This window comes from Micrasema longulum, unplaced genomic scaffold (genome assembly GCF_059751315.1).
Source record: "Micrasema longulum isolate JH-2025_06_02 unplaced genomic scaffold, ASM5975131v1 h1tg000818l, whole genome shotgun sequence".
NCBI lineage: Eukaryota > Metazoa > Arthropoda > Insecta > Trichoptera > Brachycentridae > Micrasema > Micrasema longulum.
The window spans coordinates 211,494-224,936 of record NW_028278010.1 but is presented as its reverse complement, the minus strand read 5'-3'; the positions used below and the strand labels follow the sequence as shown (position 1 = coordinate 224,936).

At 35.0% G+C, this 13,443-nt stretch overlaps 1 long non-coding RNA gene across 1 annotated transcript; it reads right to left on the bottom strand.

Annotated features, from left to right (window-relative positions):
- Window positions 1-10,404: 10,404 nt before the first annotated feature.
- Window positions 10,405-13,443, bottom strand: LOC148278857 (uncharacterized). The gene is made up of 4 exons (XR_015823053.1): window positions 13,296-13,443; window positions 13,136-13,202; window positions 12,809-12,886; window positions 10,405-11,318 (listed from the first exon to the last, which is right to left on the bottom strand). It is a non-coding gene; the product is annotated as an uncharacterized LOC148278857 (long non-coding RNA).

The window sequence follows — 13,443 nt, the reverse complement described above, 5'->3', positions numbered from 1 at the left end:
TCCATGGAAAGACAGATGCTCGGTGTATGCCTAAGAGACAGAGTAAGAAATTAAGAAATAAGGCGCCGAACCGGAGTCGTGGATATCGTGGATCGTGCAGCAAAATTGAAATGGCAGTGGGCAGGACACTCGGCGAGCAAAATGATGGCAGGTGGACACCCAGAATGATAAAGTGGAGACCATGTCAAACAAGAGAAGTGTTGGAAGGCCACAGAAAAGATGTGTTAGTTTTACAAACAATGCTAACGCCTATTTGCTGAAAACACTCTTATTTCGGAGTGCTCGTGAGAATTCGACAGGGAGCCATCTCTCCCGGGACAGCTTTGGTATTTCTACCGAGTTCGATTACTTGTCTTGTCCAAATACTTGTGTTTAAATTAAATTAGATTTATTTATTTATGAAAAACTTTACATATTACATTACATTACATATTTAATTTTACGAAGTGCTGGTATGAGGGGATATTATATATAATAACACAATAGTTTAGATAAAAAGTGGATAAAATAACATCACATATCACTCGTCACACGGGCTGTAAGAACTGTTTTATTTAGGTGTTTTTTAAGTATATTTTTAAGTATGTTTAGTATATTTTTTAGGCCATTAGAAAGTGAATTGTAAAATGTGTTTATTTAAATAAATCAAATTTACTAATGAAATGAAGCATTTTTCATACGTAAATTCCATCGAAAAATGAAATAACTCAAGGAAAGGCGTATTGAATACGTACGCAACCCATATTAGGAAAACATAATACGAATTACGAATAAATTCAATTTTAAGTAGTTGATAAAACGTGATTGAACATATTTTTAGAATTTAGAATGTTTCATTTTGACATTTGAAATTTGAATTTTTTTTTTAATTATTTTTTATGGCTATCGAGTTTATGTATTCATTTTTTTTAAAATATTTTTTTTTTTTGATTTATGGCTGTCGAGTTTATGTATTCATTTTTTTTTGGCAGACATTAGAGGGAGATAGTGCGAAAAGTTAAGAAAAAAAGTCAGAGAAAAAACATTTTCATACAAAGAGTGTAATTTGTGGTCAGTTCTTCTCGAAAATTCGATCGCGCGGCACGCGTGTAAAAGTACTGTATTTGCAAACGTTTTAACAAAAAGTTGGTGATTTCGCGAAGCGTTTTTTTATTCATTTAATAATAAACATCTGATTGCTGATGTTCGTATAAAAAGTGGTGTACTGGGGTGGCAATTTCTCCCTTTAAAAATAAATTGTTCAAATTTTACTACTAAAATCCTACCGTTTTAAATGTTTTTTTTTTTGTGTTAGTAAGTGAAGCGCGAAGTGTCGGGTTAGTGATTGTAACTATCGGGGAATCGAACCCCGGATACACAAACGTGAATGAGGCATCGTCTTGGCCGTTAGACCACGTTATCCGCCAAATCGGCGATTTTGTTATTTTATTAATTTATTTACATACATACGTTTACTGTACATCATAAGTCCCAACTCCATGGGACTAAAAGTCCTGTGTAGAGATGGGCCGAATTGGAACTTGTCCAATCTCGAGTGTTATAAAGTGTAATTAATAGTAAAAAAACTTAAATCGGTTTAATCAGTCTTGGCCGCAGCAAGACCACGTTATCCGCCAAATCGGCGATTTTGTTATTTTATTTACATACATAAGTTTACTGTACATCATAAGTCCCAACTCCATGGGACTAAAAGTCCTGTGTAGAGATGGGCCGAATTGGAACTTGTCCAATCTCGAGTGTTATAAAGTGTAATTAATAGTAAAAAAAACTTAAATCGGTTTAATCAGTAAAAATAAAAATAATTGGCCCCTCGCGTTTTCTAAAAATGTGGTTTTAAAAATAAAGTACATTTATTTTCGGGAGTGGTTTGCCCAGGCTTTAGGAAATGTAATTGTGACCTGGCCGAAAATCGAACCCGAAAATTCAGTACGTTAAGCAAACGTCCTAGCCATTCACCACATGGCCTGCCAAAGATAATTCTGGCATTTCTAAAATAATTTTTGCATAATAATAATTATTGTTAAATCTCGGGAGTGTTCAAAGTGAGTGTTGGTTCGATTTGATTGAAATTAAAAATCGTAATGTCGGTTTAATAAAAGCGAAATTAAAAATAATTACCTTTTGCTATTTTTGATAAATTTGTGTTATAAAAATAATTATTAATTTTTTCCGGGCGCGATTTATTAAAAATAGTTACTAAATAAAGTGAGTGAGTGAGTGCATCATCAGGGATGGCGAAATGCATTGCAGCCAAGCAGAAGTCAGCAGTATGTCAAAGCTTTAAATTATTATTAGATTTAAGGGATATTGATATGTTATTTGAGATTTTCTTGTCTTTTTATATTGTGAATATTCTAATCAGCGATCACACGTTTTTTTGTAAACGCTTTGTTTGATTCAACAATACACATCGTAAATCACCATAATTTTTTTTTATTGAAAACTTGTAAAATAATTCATTTAGCAATAATTTTTTGTTCAATTAAATTTAATTTTGTGCATAAAATAATTGCTAACTATTTCACAACTCCGCGCAAGTATTTAATACCTATATAAAAGCAAGTTTAGAGTAAAAGACCGCGTTACCATTACCATGACCATTTTATTGCAACGATTTTTAATACTCAAAGCACAGCAACATAAATATTTGAACGCGTTGAATATTCTGGACAGAACTTACTTAAAAATCAGAACCTAAATTTAGTTGAATAAATTTATTCAAGATTGCCAAGTTTATGATATATGTAATAAATAAAATTATGTCGTACAGTAAATAATACATGTAACAGTGTGTTGATCTATATATGTGATTCTATACCATTATTTTATTGCCATTTTTTGTCTTTGCTACATAGTTTAGTGTTATTTTTGTTCAGTTTTGTTCAACTTGTATGTATGTTTCTTCATGTAACTGTTGTAATCGGCCCAGGCCAAATAAATAACATTTGGGGTGATATACTCGTACGTAAAATCAAAGAGTTGAAGGAATATAGATGTTCAAATATGGGCAGAATGGTGAATGTTACGCAGAGTGTAAAGTGGCAATTTAAACCAGCCAGTAACAGGTCATGAGCCCTGCCTTGACCTCTATATTACCTTCTCTCAAACGTCCTTCATCTCTGTTGTAATATGTCGGTGATAACATTTTTCTATACGCGGTTCGTTGAAAATATTTCGGTTTTCAAAGCTCGGTTGCGGTTAATTTTATCAAAGGCGAACGAAATTCGCTTTTTCTTATTCGACGCAACAAGTGAACAACAAGAAATAATTATTGCTGAGAGCAATGCGAGAGATACAGATCGAAGAGTATTTTTTAAATACCGAATTTGTCGAGGAAAACGCAAGGTAGGTTTTTTTTTATATACTTATAAACATTTATTGCAGATATGACAAATAAATAAAAGGATGCATAATAAATATACCGAGTGAGAACCAATGTATATTCTGACACAAAAATAATACAAGAATCGTAATTTTAAGGTGAGAAAAATGAAGATTTTTAAATATTATTTTTTACATTGCGATAAAATACAGTAGAACAAAGCCAGATACTCAAAAACCGTTTGAAAGACTGTGGCTTTTTCTATCGGCTTTCCCCATACTAAAACACGATAACCTGTAATAAAATATATTGTCAATAACCGAGTTATGCTTTAAAATTTAAGATACATAAACTTAAAATAATTGCATGTTATTCAACTATTTAGATTTCCCATTAAACTGTCAATTTAGAAAGTAAACAAAAGCCTTATATTGGACATGGTCATTCATACTCATGTTGACTTGTATTCAAATCTATTTCTATTTTAGTTTTTTATACATTGAATAAAATAATGATTTAAAAAAATCGTTTGATTCAATTACCAAAAAGACTTTTTTTAAAAAAAGATTGAGAGCAGATAGCCGATAGAGAAATCGAGACGCTGTTTGACATGGGGTAATGTTTGTTGAATATTGTTTGGTTCGATTTCCAACAACACTTTTTAAACTGTTTTTTTACAGCAGATAGGCCAATAGAGACGTCTATTGACTGTTTGTGAAAGCCATATGCTCCAACTATGGAGCGGACATGGAGTGATGTTTGTTGAATATTGTTTGGTTCAATTCCCAACATGACTTTTTTTTTGACAGCGATTGACAGCAGATAGCCGAAAGAGACGTCTAGAGGCTGTTTGTGAAAGCCATATACTCCAACTATGGAGCGGACATGGAGTGATGTTTGTTAAATATTATTTGAATCGATTTCCAAACACACTTTTTTAAACTTTTTTTTTACAGCATATAGCCAATAGAGACGTCTAGAGGCTGTTTGTGAAAGCCATAAGCTCCAACTATGGAGCGGACATGGAGTGATGTTTGTTAAATATTATTTGGTTCAATTTCCAACAACACTTTTTTTTTGACAGCAATTGACAGCAGATAGCCAAAGGAGACGTCTAGAGGCTGTTTGTGAAAGCCATATGCTCCAACTATGGAGCGGACATGGAGTGATATTTGTTTCATATTGTTCGGTTCAATTCCCAACAAGACTTATTTTTGACAGAGATTTATAGCAGATATCCAAAAGAGACGTCTAGAGGCTGTTTGTGAAAGCCATATGCTCCAACTATGGAGCTGACATGGAGTGATGTTTGTTGAATATTGTTTGGTTCAATTCCCAACATGACTTTAATTTTGACAGCGATTGACAGCAGATAGCCAAAGGAGACGTCTAGAGGCTGTTTGTAAAAGCCATATGCTCCAACTATGGAGCGGACATGGAGTGATATTTGTTTCATATTGTTCGGTTCAATTCCCAACATGACTTTTTTTTGACAGCGATTTACAGCAGATAGCCGAAAGAGACGTCTAGAGGCTGTTTGTGAAAGCCATATGCTCCAACTATGGAGCGGACATGGAGTGATGTTTGTTGAATATTGTTTGGTTCAATTCCCAACATGACTTTTTTTTTGACAGCGATTGACAGCAGATAGCCAAAGGAGACGTCTAGAGGCTGTTTGTAAAAGCCATATGCTCCAACTATGGAGCGGACATGGAGTGATATTTGTTTCATATTGTTCGGTTCAATTCCCAACATGACTTTTTTTACAGCGATTGACAGCAGATAGCCGAAAGAGACGTCTAGAGGCTGTTTGTGAAAGCGATATGCTCCCACTATGGAGCTGACATGGAGTGATGTTTGTTGAATATTGTTTGGTTCAATTCCCAACATGACTTTTTTTTTGACAGCGATTGACAGCAGATAGCCAAAAGAAAGGTCTAGAGGCTCTTTGTGGAAGCCATATGCTCTAACTATAGAGCGGACATGGAGTGATATTTGTTTCATATTGTTCGGTTCAATTCCCAACATGACTTATTTTTGACAGAGATTTATAGCAGATATCCAAAAGAGACGTCTAGAGGCTGTTTGTGAAAGCCATATGCTCCAACTATGGAGCGGACATGGAGTGATATTTGTTTCATATTGTTCGGTTCAATTCCCAACATGACTTATTTTTGACAGCGATTGACAACATATAGCCAAAAGAGACGTCTAGAGGCTGTTTGTGAAAGCCATATGCTCCAACTATGGAGCGGACATGGAGTGATATTTGTTTCATATTGTTCGGTTCAATTCCCAACATGACTTATTTTTGACAGCGATTGACAACAGATAGCCAAAAGAGACGTCTAGAGGCTGTTTGTGAAAGCCATATGCTCCAACTATGGAGCTGACATGGAGTGATGTTTGTTGAATATTGTTTGGTTCAATTCCCAACATGACTTTAATTTTGACAGCGATTGACAGCAGATAGCCAAAGGAGACGTCTAGAGGCTGTTTGTAAAAGCCATATGCTCCAACTATGGAGCGGACATGGAGTGATATTTGTTTCATATTGTTCGGTTCAATTCCCAACATGACTTTTTTTTGACAGCGATTTACAGCAGATAGCCGAAAGAGACGTCTAGAGGCTGTTTGTGAAAGCCATATGCTCCAACTATGGAGCGGACATGGAGTGATGTTTGTTGAATATTGTTTGGTTCAATTCCCAACATGACTTTTTTTTTGACAGCGATTGACAGCAGATAGCCAAAGGAGACGTCTAGAGGCTGTTTGTAAAAGCCATATGCTCCAACTATGGAGCGGACATGGAGTGATATTTGTTTCATATTGTTCGGTTCAATTCCCAACATGACTTTTTTTACAGCGATTGACAGCAGATAGCCGAAAGAGACGTCTAGAGGCTGTTTGTGAAAGCGATATGCTCCCACTATGGAGCTGACATGGAGTGATGTTTGTTGAATATTGTTTGGTTCAATTCCCAACATGACTTTTTTTTTGACAGCGATTGACAGCAGATAGCCAAAAGAAAGGTCTAGAGGCTCTTTGTGGAAGCCATATGCTCTAACTATAGAGCGGACATGGAGTGATATTTGTTTCATATTGTTCGGTTCAATTCCCAACATGACTTATTTTTGACAGAGATTTATAGCAGATATCCAAAAGAGACGTCTAGAGGCTGTTTGTGAAAGCCATATGCTCCAACTATGGAGCGGACATGGAGTGATATTTGTTTCATATTGTTCGGTTCAATTCCCAACATGACTTTTTTTACAGCGATTGACAGCAGATAGCCGAAAGAGACGTCTAGAGGCTGTTTGTGAAAGCGATATGCTCCCACTATGGAGCTGACATGGAGTGATGTTTGTTGAATATTGTTTGGTTCAATTCCCAACATGACTTTTTTTTTGACAGCGATTGACAGCAGATAGCCAAAAGAAAGGTCTAGAGGCTCTTTGTGGAAGCCATATGCTCTAACTATGGAGCGGACATGGAGTGATATTTGTTTCATATTGTTCGGTTCAATTCCCAACATGACTTTTTTTTTACAGCGATTGACAGCAGATAGCCGAAAGAGACGTCTAGAGGCTGTTTGTGAAAGCCATATGCTCCAACTATGGAGCGGACATGGAGTGATATTTGTTTCATATTGTTCGGTTCAATTCCCAACATGACTTTTTTTTTACAGCGATTGACAGCAGATAGCCAAAGGAGACGTCTTGAGGCTGTTTGTAAAAGCCATATGCTCCAACTATGGAACGGACATGGAGTGATATTTGTTTCATATTGTTCGGTTCAATTACCAACATGACTTTTTTTTGACAGCGATTTACAGCAGATATCCAAAAGAGACGTCTAGAGGCTGTTTGTAAAAGCCATATGCTCCAACTATGGAGCTGACATGGAGTGATGTTTGTTGAATATTGTTTGGTTCAATTCCCAACATGACTTTTTTTTTGACAGCGATTGACAGCAGATAGCCAAAAGAAAGGTCTAGAGGCTCTTTGTGGAAGCCATATGCTCTAACTATGGAGCGGACATGGAGTGATATTTGTTTTATATTGTTCGGTTCAATTCCCAACATGACTTTTTTTTTACAGCGATTGACAGCAGATAGCCGAAAGAGACGTCTAGAGGCTGTTTGTGAAAGCCATATGCTCCAACTATGGAGCGGACATGGAGTGATATTTGTTTCATATTGTTCGGTTCAATTCCCAACATGACTTTTTTTTTACAGCGATTGACAGCAGATAGCCGAAAGAGACGTCTAGAGGCTGTTTGTGAAAGCCATATGCTTCAACTATGGAGCTGACATGGAGTGATGTTTGTTGAATATTGTTTGGTTCAATTCCCAACATGACTTTTTTTTTGACAGCGATTGACAGCAGATAGCCAAAGGAGACGTCTAGAGGCTGTTTGTAAAAGCCATATGCTCCAACTATGGAGCGGACATGGAGTGATGTTCGTTGAATATTCTTTGGTTCGATTCCCAACAAGACTTGTTTTTTACAGCAGATAGCCGATAGAGACGTCTAGAGGCATTTTGTGAAAGCCATATGCTCCAACTATGGAGCGGACATGGAGTTATGTTTGTTGTCTGGCGGCGATCCTAAAAATATAACTTAATTAGAATAACAGTTGTCAGCAAAGTGACGACATATCTTTGTAGTAACATCTAAGGAGTGATTTATATCGACACATTAAAAATCATTAGTATCTGGCATGTTGATTTATTTTTTTAATACAATGCTAGACACATAAATCAACATAAATGTATAAAATCAGCTTTAAAACTAAAAAAAACCTAATCATTAACGATGTTCTTACAAGGTTACATCATTTAGCAAAAACGTTAGAATTGGGACAAATTGATAAATGTAAATTGATCGAATAAAAAAATAATTCATGTGATCTTGTTCATGAAAAAAGTATAAATGTCTTATTTTTTGGTGAATAATTGTCTTGAACACACTATAATAGGCTTGTCTTTGCATTTTTACATCAATTTTCGGAAACAGAGTTGTATGTTTGCATAAAAAAACTGATAAAATCGATTTGATCGGTACATGATCAGTGATCAGTACTTCCTCACCACTAGTCACATTAGTTTGACAGCTGTCATTTTAATCAAGCTATATTTTAAGGACTATAATATATCGTGTTGTTGTTTATTTTTAAATTATGACTATGTTTGAACTTACCTGTATTATTTTTGCAAATGCCCCTCGGGCGTATTGTAAAATAAATCAAATGAAAAAACCAATCCTCTCAGCTGTCTTCCTCGCGCTTGGGACCGCCGCTCCGCCCCCCTACAGCAGTTCCTGGCCTGCTGCCAGGAGGTCCTGGCCGCCCTGACGGACAATCCCCTGCACCTGTGAGTACCGCGTCAAACGCTTCCATTTTCCCAACAGCAATCGATCAAAATCCCATGCACATTCAGATAGAAGAGTTGAGGAAATGTGGGTGTTCAAAAATGAGCAGAATTGTGAATGTTACACCGTGTGTAAAGTGGCCACTTAAACCAGCCAATGACAGGTCATAAGCCCTGTAAATGCCTAGACTTCCATATTCCCTTCTCAAAAATGTTTTCCCTCTCGGTTGAAATATGAATAACTCCCTAGGGAGGAAATCCAGCCAGTCTGCAAGCATTTAGACGTACTCAAACATTGTTAAATTATGGTTAATTAAAGCCATTCCCTATAAATACTCCATTTTTCCCCTTTTCAATCTCCTAAATTTTTTTTACGTTACGGTGCTGTGTAGTGACTACACCGTGTCGTAATGCGCGGGTGTATTTAGCACAGTAAGGGAGAGGTAAAAAATAAAATATTTTGCACTCAGTAACCTCACTTTCTCTTACAAACAATAGAATATTTATATGGATAGCAAATTTTATATTTATGTGATGGCATTATGAATTATATTTTTTTTAAAATTTCTTTACAGAAAAGCGGTTGAACAAATCAGAGCTACGATCGCCATCCTCCAAAACATGTCATCTTCATAGTGGTGATAAGTGAAAGAAATCAAGACTGGTATGTTTGTTGGCAGACCTGAGAATTCTGGGCATAGGGGAATGTAAACCATAGTCAGCTCTATGGTTATCGGTATGAAAGAGTCAGTTTTGTCTGAGGTTTCTAGTTGGGATATTTAATTTTATCAAGCTCAGCAGTTCAGGCGCATCAAAGAGCGAGTTGAGAATTTTAAATAGGACTAGAAGGTCGGATTTATTTCGACGGTCTTGAAGAGAAGATATATTTAAGCTAGTTACTACTACCATCACGCCATTTCTCCGTAGGCGTAGGCAGAGAGAATGGATCGCCACACTCGTCGATCCTGGCATACATTCCTAGCTTCTTCCACATTTATACATCTTGTCATACATGCCCCTTGGTTCTGTCTGCTTTTAACATGACCAGACTGAAGATGCCACGTCTTCCTCGGTTGTCCTCGTCTCACGTTACCGTTCATTTTCGCCATATATACTTGTTTTACCATTCTTTCGTCGTCCATTCGTTCTACGTGACCGAACCATCTCAGAGACCCTTTCTTAATCTTATCAATTATACTTCTTCTCTTAGTGCCCTGTCAGGTATCCCCAACGTTGGCAATCACTCTGGCAATAGTCTCTCTGTCCTGTGCGGCCCGGAAAATCTGCTCCACAGTCCTGAAGCCAGTCCAGTCTCGTATATTTCGCAGCCGGGACATCTGTCTTCTTCCAGCCCCTCTGTGACCCTCAACCTTGCCTTTCAAAATTAAATGAAGCAAGTGGTACTTTTCTCCACGCATTATATGCCCCAGATATTAAATTTTACGAACTTTTATGGTTTGCATGATTAGCCAAGTACACAGCCACTTACCATTTATTTATGTTCCAGCTAGGATGTGCAGATAATATCACCAGTTTTATATAGGTATCAATAAGTAAAACATCGTAGGCCAATAATTCTCTTCGCTATTGTTCAATGTATTTAAAAACCTGTGATTAATTATGAATCCGTGCAATATTTTTTACTGCTTTTTAGTAGAACTGGTGCGTTGGTTTCCCAAATTAAAACATGTAAAAATAAAATATAGAAATATACTGTATAAGACATTTTTAATATCATGATAAATGTAAATTAAGACTGGTTTGACAATACATTTCCTTAAAAAGTACAATATCTTACCCAAATGTTTTGAAGAAACATAAAAATATAAATTTTCCAATTTCAATTTGTTCATTCCATCTCTTATCATGTTCGTCGTTAATAGATATTTGAACAGTGGTACTGATTCTGTAATTCCTAAATACAAGCTTTTTCAGGAAAAAAAACTTATTTTTTTTAGGTCATTGAAGAAATCACAATAGGAAATAAAAATACCAAATATAATATTTTTAGTTAGGAAAAATGTTACTAGTAGTGTAATAAAGGCTAAACCATAATGAAATACAAAGTTAACATTAGTTTATCAACAATATTTTGAGTTTGTCCAAATTTTTGTAGACAAGGACTGGATTAAACTCCCCGGGAGCTGTTAATATTAACATAATACAACAGAAATTAAGAACATTTTAGAGAATGCACTTAAACCAGCCAATGACAGGTCATAAGCCCTGTAGATGCCTAGACTTCTATATTACCTCCTCTAAAATGATCTTTATCACTGTTGTAATATTTTAACATTAGTTTAGCTTAAAATAATCGATTATGAACATAAACGAAGACAAAGAGACAAGGTAATAGCTAATCTACTCATTCATTTTGCTAATGATAATCTATAAAACACTTCTTTCGGGTGGTAGATGCTGATTTCTAATATTTCTACCTAAATAATCTAGTTGGAAGCTTTGCTGGCGTCTTCCGATGAAAGAAAAATTGTTTTGGTTTGTTGATTGGTGTCTCGGTAGTGGTCGGTGGCGATGCAGTTTCACTTGCAAATGGCCTGGATAGCGTGTGCAACTTGGTAGTAGTACTTCATGCGTAATTTCAATCAAAATTGGATTTTTCATGCACTGTAATTAAAAGATTACAAATTAGTAATAGAATTAAATTATGGTTTAAGTTATTCCAACTAATCTCTTTGAACATGTATGAAATATCAGCATGTCCCTATCCACACCCTGTGGTGCATTGGGCAGTACATTGGTACACCAAATGCAGCGTATATCGAGCATCTGCCGCATGAAGATATGGTAATCAGACATACGCTTAAGGTGCAAGTACAGGGACAATGAAGCATTCTGTGCAGAAGTGACATAACCCAGAAATAGGTGTAAATGGACTTAAACATTGGAAGGGGTCTATAAACATTCATTTTAACTAGATGTGGTTGAACCCACCTTTACCCATTCATTGATAGATGGCACTACTCACACTCTCACCTTTACCATCATACACCAGGTGTAAGTTAGATATAATTAATTAATATTTATTTATTTGGGAAAAAAACAACAGTTTTTACATATGATTAATCTATAAAATAAGGGTACATTGTAACTTAAATTGTAAAAACTGTCAATAATCATTTTCCACGGCTATATAAGTTATTTATCAAGTGTATACATTAAAATAACTCGGTAATATGATAAAATTAATTTAAAAGTTAAGAAATGTTAGTAATTCAGAAACTGCAAAATAAAAAAGTAAATATAATAAATAATAACAAAAAAGTTTAAATAATAATAAATATAAATAAAATACATATGTGTGATAAATTTGTTTTCTTTTGTATAGAAATAAAAATAAAATAAAAAAACTATAAACAATATTGAAGATAGTACAAACATAAACATGAATATACAGTTTTAATGACATACTCATTCTTTCTTGAATTTGTCCTGGGTATCGGCAAATTAAATGTAGTTTGGAGTCTTGTCCTGTTGGGCACAAGATATTCTAAATAACTTGTAAGTATAGGGCAATATATTACATTGTTCACAAGTTTAAATAGAAATAATTGATTTCAATCACTATTCCTGTACTCCTGAGTTTGAATTGCATTTGGAATACAATCAAATTTGTATTTTATTAAATTTTAAAAAAAAATCTGTATCCTTTCTAGGTTATTAATATATATCTTATATTGGGGATTCCATATAATAGAAGCATACTCTAATTGACTTCTCACATATGTGTTATAAATTAGTGCTAATAAGTCATAAGACATTCTCATTAAAAACCAAGCATTTTGTATGCTTTATTAATAATTACATTAATTTGAATTTCGAAAACAAGCTTGGGATCTAAAACTATTCCCAAGTCTCTTATGACGTTCTTTCTAGGTACAATTTGATTCATTAGAGCGTACTGGAAATTTAATGTGTTATGTTTACGCGAGAAAGATATACAATTATATATATAATATATAAAAACACATACCTATATTAAAGGGATTGCAATATTTTGTTATTTTGCAAGCACAGATCAATGACAAGTGTGAAGCGATGCCATGACTTATCTACAAATACATTTAAAACTAATTCAAATAATGTTATACCTTTACCTCATATCCTGAGTTTTAACTGCTCCTATTTCTTAATGGATACACAGAAGCCGACTGATGTAAATCGCCATTACATTACTGCAAACAAAACAAAGATGTATTGATTAGCTAATACTTTGTGTAATAATATTATGTTCACTTGTTTACTAAACTCTCGAAGTAAAACTGCCCGTGTAAAACACTTTTGTGACGCCGTTAGGCGTCCTTGCGGACCAACCGCGGGCAACTGCAAATCTCCATTAATTGAAAGACAAAAATGTATGAATTAGTTCGTACTTAACGTTCTCAGACTAAGCGTATGAAGTAAAATTGTAATTGTATACAAACCATTCCATGTACTCTATCAAAGTGGTCATCTGTGAATCGCTAAGTCGCCTAGAAGCCACAATTGCGTCTGTAAAAAGTAATATTATTTTGAGTTTGTAAAACAATATTTAAGTATTTCAAATATATTTATGTAATTTGTTTTAAAACATTAATAACTCACCTAAATAAACGACCGGCTTCCGATGTTTACAAAACTTCAACAACATCGTACCCACAGACTACAGATATCTTATACAGATATCTTCTACAGATATCTTGATCGTACCTAAAGATTGTATCTGTCAGTTAACGAATACCATAGAAAAAAG